This window comes from Neltuma alba, unplaced genomic scaffold, assembly GCF_004799145.2.
Source record: "Neltuma alba isolate B1F8T4 unplaced genomic scaffold, ASM479914v2 tig00011352_pilon, whole genome shotgun sequence".
NCBI lineage: Eukaryota > Viridiplantae > Streptophyta > Magnoliopsida > Fabales > Fabaceae > Neltuma > Neltuma alba.
Genome location: NW_021636052.1, coordinates 156,147 through 164,884, shown reverse-complemented (window position 1 = coordinate 164,884; position 8,738 = coordinate 156,147).

Here is an 8,738-nt window from a genome sequence, read left to right as displayed (position 1 = left end):
GGATTCAGGCCCTAAAATGTTAGGTTGCATTTGTGGAATGAGATTTCATTGAAATCCCAATAGCAAATTAACCAACTATAACACCAACAAGCATCATCAACATGCACAATTATATTAATTACTATTGGTGAACTAGCATGCTTATCATTTGGCAAACTCAATCATGCAAAGGCTAAAGCAAGAAAGTACAAAGAGCAGCCACATTATAATCAAGAAAGTCCAACCACATAATAGCAATTAATCATGCAATAATCAATAATGCTAAGTTAGTATTAGTAGTTAGGTTTAACTTGCTACCTTGCTCCAAAAGCTTTAGCTTTCTTTCCTTCTCCTCTTTTCCTTCACAAATATCAAACCATAAAAAAGGGCAGCAAGAATTATTAACCAACCAAGAAAAAGCAAGAACATAAATCAAAAATGATTCTTGATCCATAAAGCTCCCTCCTTTGTTCACTATTTTTGGACTTATTTCTCTTTAACCTTAAAAATCACTTCGTGACTCATTCCTACATGGTTTTTCATGTAGATTCCAAATAGGCTTAGATCTAGGGAAATAAAATTGCTTCTTTCAGCTACCCTTTGACCGAACCACTAGAGGACTTGAACCAAAAATCACAACTTTGCTTTAAAGCTTCCAACACTTGTTCCTTTTGGTTTACCCTACACCATTTCTTATTTTAAGCATCATGGAAGCCTTAAAACATTGAAAAACTCATCCTAGGGTTCATTCAATAGCTTGGCCGAAAATAATACTCAAAGAAACAACCATGAAAAATGCTTTAAAACAACTTATAATCACTTGCAAACACTAGGAACTAGCTTGTGTTGTTGTGTCTTAACAAGTATGATGAGCAAAACTCCCTTCCCCTCTAAATATTCAGTTCGTCCAGTATCAAAAGAGAGAGGAGACAGATTTTTCAACCGTGAAAGAGAAAGAAAACAAGATAAGAACATATCTAGAGCCAAGAACTCACCTTAAACCTTGATTGTATGACCAAAGATGCAAGCTTTCTCTTGTTTTTCTCTCAAAGCTCTCTCTTTTCTCTCCCTTTCCTCCTTGGCCGAAACTCACATCTGAAATAGGGGAGAGAAGAGCTTGTTTAATGGTTCAAAATATCTCAACCACCATCTTTAATGAGAGTCCAAGTGTTATTACCCCCCTTAATCTTAATTTCTCTTTCTTAATTAACAAAAATCCAAAAGAATTTAATTACCAAAGTCAAAATCCTCTCCATTTGAGGAGTAACACTTGGCAAGTTCAAATCTTCTCCATCAAAAGCTTGACACATGGCTCAATATGATCCCTTTGATTTGTAAGACACTAATCTTGCTTTATCAGTATACTTTGACTCTGAGTTTAACTTCTTTTCTATAATTACAGTAGCTTAGCCTCTGTAATTATTTTCTGTCAGATCCTTAATTTAATATCCTTATTTTTATCTTCCCAAATTGCCCTCTTTGCCTCAAAATTAATTTCCTCATAATTAATTAAAAAGGAAAATTAATTTCCTTCTCTTTAGGGATTTTTCCACTTTTCATCATTATTTGGAAAAATCTTGGATACTTGAGGATCTTTATTTAATTCCATAATTCCTTATAATTCCTTGGGATCTCATAGGAATTTTCTTGGAATTTTATTCCCCTTCCAAATATTTATTTGGAATTTTCCAAATAAAATCCCTTAATTAGCCTAAATCACCCTTAAATTCTCTTATAAATTATCTAAGGGTAATTTGATCATAAAACCAACTTTATAATTTCATATAACTCTCAAAGGATATTATCCTCATTTTTCCTCAATTTTCCAAGGCTTGGAAAGATTTTTCCTTATTTAAATTTTGACCAATTTTTCCTTATTTAATCAAATTCCTATTTTTGGCTTGGGAAACTACTGGAATTATTTTCCACCAAAATTCTCCTTATTATTTTTAATCCTCAACACTTTGAGAATATTTCATATTTTTAATTATCATAATGCTGGATGTGACAGTGTTGGTTCTCTCACTCTCAAAACTCACAAAGGTCGTATGAGGGAGGTTTATCAGCATCATCATCAGGTGGCAAGGGTATTGCCATTATGGCGCATTCTAAGCTTTATAACTAGAGAAAAACACAAAGCAAGAGGGAGGGTCTAATTGAGAGAGAAAACTTAGAAGCCATCTCATTTATTCATTTATACACAGTACATATGTATATAATATACTCATTGAGAGATAGATATAAAAAATGTAGAAGATATGATTGTATATGATTTACACGTTTCTTCGCACTTATTATCTCTCTATAGTCTTTCCTCTATCTCTCTTAAAATGCATCACACATACTCTATTGAGAATTTAAAAAGTTTGAATTAATAAATATATCAAAGCCTTCACATTCTTCCCCAGTAGCATTCCTTCATTAATGAGTTTTTGCTTAGCTCTGGTTGGTTTTATATTTAATATGTAAGCAAAGGAGATTCGATACATAAATTCACAACAGGAACAAGTTTATTTACAAGTGGGTTAATTTAATTGAAAAGGTTCAAGATAATTTACAAGTATGGGAGGAACTATTCACACATGGAATTTGCAAATTTGCGATAAGGATAGATAAATTAACAACATAAATAAGTCCATTTGCAAGTGAGTTAATTTAATTGAAAAAGTTCTTGATAATTTACTAGTATAGAAGGAATTATTCACAACTGGAACTTAAGAATTTGTAACAAGAATACATAAATTAACAACAGAAATACATCCATTTGCAAATGAGTTAATTTAATTGAAAAAGTTCCTGATATTTTTCAAGCGTGAGAGAAATTATTTACAATTGGAACTTGCGACTTTGCAACAAGGATAAATAAATTAACAATAGAAATATGTTTATTTGCAAGTGGGTTAATTTAATTGGAAAATTTAATTGCCTGGGAGGGAATATTCACAACTAAAATTTGCATATTTGCAATGAGGATACATATATTAATAACAAAAACACGTCAATTTGCAAGTAGGCTAATTTAATTGAAAAAGTTGAACATGATAATATAACAAGTCTGGAGGGACTATTTACTAGTGAAATTAGGTCATTTGCAATAAAGATATGCACATTAACAATAAGAAATCGTCCATTTACAAGTAAACTAGTTAAATTGAAAAAGTTAAACATGATTTTTCACGAGTGTGGGAGAGACTATTCATAAGTGGAATTAGGTAATTTGCAATACGAATACACACATAACAACAATAACTCATACATTTGTAAGTGGATTAAAAAAGTTGAACATGATTATTCATAGGTCTGGGAGGAACTATTCACAAGTGGAATTACGGCATTTGCAAGAAGGATACGTAAATTAACAACAAGAATATGTCTATTTGCAAGTAAGTTAGTTAAATTCAAGAAGTTGAATATGATAATTCACAGGTTCTTCCCACACTCGTGAAAAATTAGGTTTAACTTTTTCAATTCAACTAGTTCACTTGCAAATAGACAAGTTCTTATTGTTAATGTGCGTATCCCTGTTGCAAATTGCCTAATTCTACTAGTGAATAGTCCCTCTTGACTTGTTATCATATTCAACTTTTTAGTTACACTAGCCTGCTTGCAAATGGACGAGTTTCTCTAGTGAATCAACTTATCCTTATTGCAGATTTTCTTATTCCAGATGTCAATAGTACACCATATACTTGTAAATTGGTGGTGAAAGACAAAATATTAGAATTAATTGACATGTAACATACTCATAATATATATTTCCTAAAAAGGAAATTGTGAAAATTCTCTATATACAAATTTTAACACATTATAAAGTAGCTTAAATTATGTCTCTAATAGAAAATATAACAATGGCTATGTCATTGCTTTCTTTCGATTGTGTCTTTATTTGTTGAAGTAGTTTTGTAACAGCAGCTGACTTCTTCTTTCTTCTATGAGTAACAAGCCACCAAACAACTCAAACCTTAGTGAAGTTTTTTGATCCTATAGCACAATAATAAGTACGATCAATAAGTTCACACAGGTGCAATAATCATGACTCAAAATAATGAATGAAGTCATAAACATATAATTCAACTCCTACTATTGTATAATAATGCATGGTAAATTCATAGCATGCAACTTTCGTTCTTACATAAACCTCAAACTTGTAAATACACTAATTGTCATGCACTGGTTCTCCTTGTAAATTTAGCTTGTTAATGCATTAGTTCTCCGCATAAATGAGCTAACTTCAATTGTTACACTACTAAATAACAAATTGCTATAATTTACCACTTAGCACAAAAAATTCACAAAATCATATGAAATTATAGAGGGGGAATGAATCAACCAATAGCAAAAACATCACAAACAAGATAATCGGAAAGTCATGAGCAATTATAGCAGCTAATATAAAGAGATACAATGACATAACACAATACCCATACCAAAAGAGACGTATAGTGAAATATAGGTTGGGATATCTCATTTTCAAATCTCCTTTGCATAGATATTGAATATAAAACCAACCAAAGTCAAGCAAAAGCTCAATAACAAAGGAATGATAAACCTCCCTTAGATGACCTATATGAGTTTTGAGAGTGAGAGAACCAGTATAATGAATGGCGATAAATCTCCTTTAGACAACTTTTCAGAGTGACAGAAGCACAAGACAAACGACGAGTTTTGAGAGTGAGAAAGGGAAGGGTTTGTGAGATCTCAGAGTAAGAGGGGAAAGAATAGGAAGAATGATCCTAATTTTCAACCCTAATTTTTTTTTTCAAATTTAAGGAGAAACAGTTATTAGGAGCAATTATGTATTTCTTATTCCTCAATTAATTTCATTTGGCGCCTTTGGTCCTGATATTTCAAAATTATTTGGTCCTGAATGGAAATTATGTCGCTACAAAGGTCTTTAATTGAAATTTTCCGAATAATTTATTTCAGAAATTTTGGTAAGTATTAGTCTTTTGGCTAATTGAGGAAAGTGAACAAAATGAATTATTTTAAATATATAGAGGCCTCAATAATTCACACAAAAATGAGAAAAAGTATTTGAAAGGTTATTATAAATTTTAAAATTATTCTCAACCTCTAAAAATATAGAGGTTAGCTTTAAACTATTTAAAGCTGAATTATGTCGATAAAAGGTTGATTTTGGGAAAAATTAAATAGAAGGAATTATAAGTCAAATTTTGATCTAAGAAAAATTGGCAAACCTCTCCTCATCCAAAAAAAAAAATTTATTAGCACAGAGAAATAAATTTTTAGAAGTAATGGATTAGACAGGTTCAAGAAAATATTTTAACTAATATCAAAAAATTATACAGTGAAATAGCCAAAAGCTTAGTAAAGCAAAATTTTTCACAATTTTTTTGCATGATTTGGTGCCAAAATAGAGGGAGAGGACATAGATGAAATAATATAATTTGTTAAGAGATAAACTTAGATGAATGGAATTATTTAATGAAATATTATTTTTAAATCACATTATTAATAGGTAGAAGGACACTTGGCAAGGTAGGAGAACAATTGGCAATTTAGAGGGACATGTGGCATGATCTTGTTATCAAGAGCTAAGTAACCACAGAATTCTAGGGTTTACCTAAGGGCAAAAATAGAAATGTAAGCCAAAAATTTGTTTATAAATACCCCCTTAATTCACACAATTTGAAAAAATTGAGAACACTTGGGAAGGAAGTTTTGCTCTTGGAACTTTGAAAAGGAAGAGGAGAAAGAGAAGAAGAAGATTAAGTTATTATCAAGCAATCATCAGAGGTAAGTAAAATATTCATTAAGGTTTTAATTACCTTGATTAGCGCTTGATTTAAAATTAATTTTGATGGTTGAAAATAGATAAAATCCTAGGGAAAACTTGCTGCCTAAAATGTCACCTAAAGAGATATGAATGATTCAAGAAAGGTATATAGATTAGAGGATAGAAAATGGTTAGAAACTAGTATTTTAACTTGATTTATGGAAGAATTCCAACTTGTGACATTATTGTATACCATTTAGCCAAGTTGGGATTATGGGGTTAGAGTTTGATTCTTGTTAATTTGATGCTTCCAATAAGTTTAAAAGGTAAAAATATGTAGGGCTATGTGGAGAAAATGTGTTTGAAAGCATTAAAATTGAGAATGACTTTTTTAGAATTTTAACACTATGTTTCAGCCAAGTGAAGTTTAATGGGAAGGAATTGGATTTTGATAAAACTAAGCTCTAATATGGATTCTATATGAAAAATAATGTAGAAAAAGGCCAAAGAGAATTATATTAGAAAAGATGATGCAAAAACCCTAAAATTAAGGATTAAGGGCTAGGGTTTTAAGTTAGCTGTTTGATGGAATTATTTAAGTAATCAGAATGCCATTATTGTGTGATTGATAGGCATTGAATTTGAGCAAGAGGAGGCTTAAGAACAAGCTAAGAGGATCAAGAAGTAAAGCTTGATAAGTGGTAGCATGAACTTACAATTTTAGTATTAAATTGTATTGGTTGTTTTTGCTATGTATGTTATGCCATGATGTGGTTGAGTTATGTGTGATGAAATATGTTTAACTCCTTGTTGATATCTTGGCAATGTGTATAGTTGAGTTGTTAATGTGATGATTTTATGCTTCCTTTCCATGGCATGAAAATGTGAACAGATATGTGAGAAAATTTGATTGTGTATATAGCATGGATAACCTTGCATTATTAATACTATAATTGTTTTTCTATACTACTGGGATTTCCTTGAAATCTCATCCCTTTTATATGCAACTAACACTACTAGGAGATGGCTCATCAAGGGAGAAAAGAAAGAGTATGGAAGCTTGAGAGGGAATTTGCATAAAATGTTATGCAATTCTACGTGTTTTGTATAATGAGTTAAATGGATTATGTAATATTTGTATGTAAAGTGGTTCTAATTGACATGTTTTGGCTTCGTGTATGGTCTAAAATTAAGGTGTTATATTTTTGATATCAAAGCAAAAATTCTGGCTTTATGTGATTGTATTTTTACATGTTAAAATCTCAGCATGAGTTATGTGTTAAGAGATTTGCATGAAAGGTACTAAGGATGGGATGTGTTGAAAGAGGTAACTCAGAAGAGGCTATCAATCAAAGAATGCCAAGTGAGAGATTTCCTCTGTGGTACTATGAAGAAGAGGACGATCTTATTCCTATTCTAGAGTACTATTTAATAGGGCAGGAGCCAGAGTATGGTTATTCCTCCATAGCTTCTAATAGAGTGATAGATATGGATCCTTAAGGAGTCATCCAGTGCCTAGGCTAGATAATAATGGAGCTGAACCCAGTGTGTTGTTGTTACCAGTACTGTCAGATTTCCCTACCTATAGGGCAATGGTAAAGAAGTTTAGGTTTTGGGCCTGGCATATCAAAAATGAAGGTTTTGGGTATGGAATCAATAGAGGCTTGAGAAGAGATGATGGTGGCTTAACCCTATATAAATTTGCAGAATGAAAGAGTATGTCTTCATGGTGGCTGCCCCCCTTAAGTGTAGAAGCTTAGGAACCTATTCCAAAATGCACAGCTTCACTTAACACACTCAGGTCACGACCTCAGGAGTGTTAGATTGCGACTTGGAGGTCCAGGTCACGACCTCATAAGTGTCATGTCGCGTCCTGGGAAGACAGAGAGCATTTAGTCTTGACTTAGCTCCAAAATGCATTGTTTTACTAAAAAGGCATCCAGGTTGCAACTTCAGCAATCCATGTCACGACCTGGAGAGGTAGAACACTCCAACTCTTGTGTTTTGATCCTTATAACACTGTGGCTCCATCAATGCTCTATCTTGGGTCTTAGGTCCTTCTCTAATTGCCTGAAAATCACAACAAAGAGCTTTGTAGAGACTAACTAATTACAGGTCAAGGCAATTACAATTAAAAAAGGAAAATTGACCCTTTTTACCCCTTAAACAACAAAATACAACACATGAATCAATGTAATGAAAAAGCTATAAGTGCATGCATAATGAGAGTAAAATTGTTGCAAAATATCATAAAACACTTGAGAAAACCAGATAAAGATAGGGTTCTATCAATACATTACATATAAAGTTAAGTTACATAAAGAGAAGATCTAATACAAGGAAAGATGATTGCACACGAGAAGATAGATTGCTTATAAGGAAAGTTAAAGTTGCACAAACTCCTTGGAAACTGTTGACAAAAAAAACCTCCTTAGAAACCATTTTCCTATACACTGAAAAATAAAACAGAGGAGAACACAACTAGAAGCTAGTCAATGTTAGAATGAAATATTTCCTAGATCTAAGTTGGTCCCAAGAAGTCAAACCAGTCGTGCCTTGTAAAGCTATCTTCGCAAGTTTATTTGCTAGGGTATTGTGGTCCCTCTCAATGATGTAAAGCTCCACTAGCCATTCTCGATGCAACAACTGCTTTATCTTAATGGTAAGAGACCATTCTTTATAAAGCTCATCGACTTCTTCCTGTGTTAACATTATAGCTTCTGTCGAATTGCACCACAAGATGAGCTTACATAGCCTAGTGTCCTATGCTCATTTGAGACCTAACATGTAACCAGCACTTGGGGTGTCACCATACTTCAAGCTAAGCATAAAGGCTTCCTTTCTTCTACTCTTGAGTAATCCTCCACAAGCTACACAATTAGTTGCTTGAGAGAACACTTTATCCACCTATACTACATCATCATTGGTAGCGGTTACAGAAGTGGAGATCTGTTGTTGTTTTGGAAGAATAAGAAATTTTTTCTATATCGGTTTCACCGTCAATGTAAAAAATGGCATATTT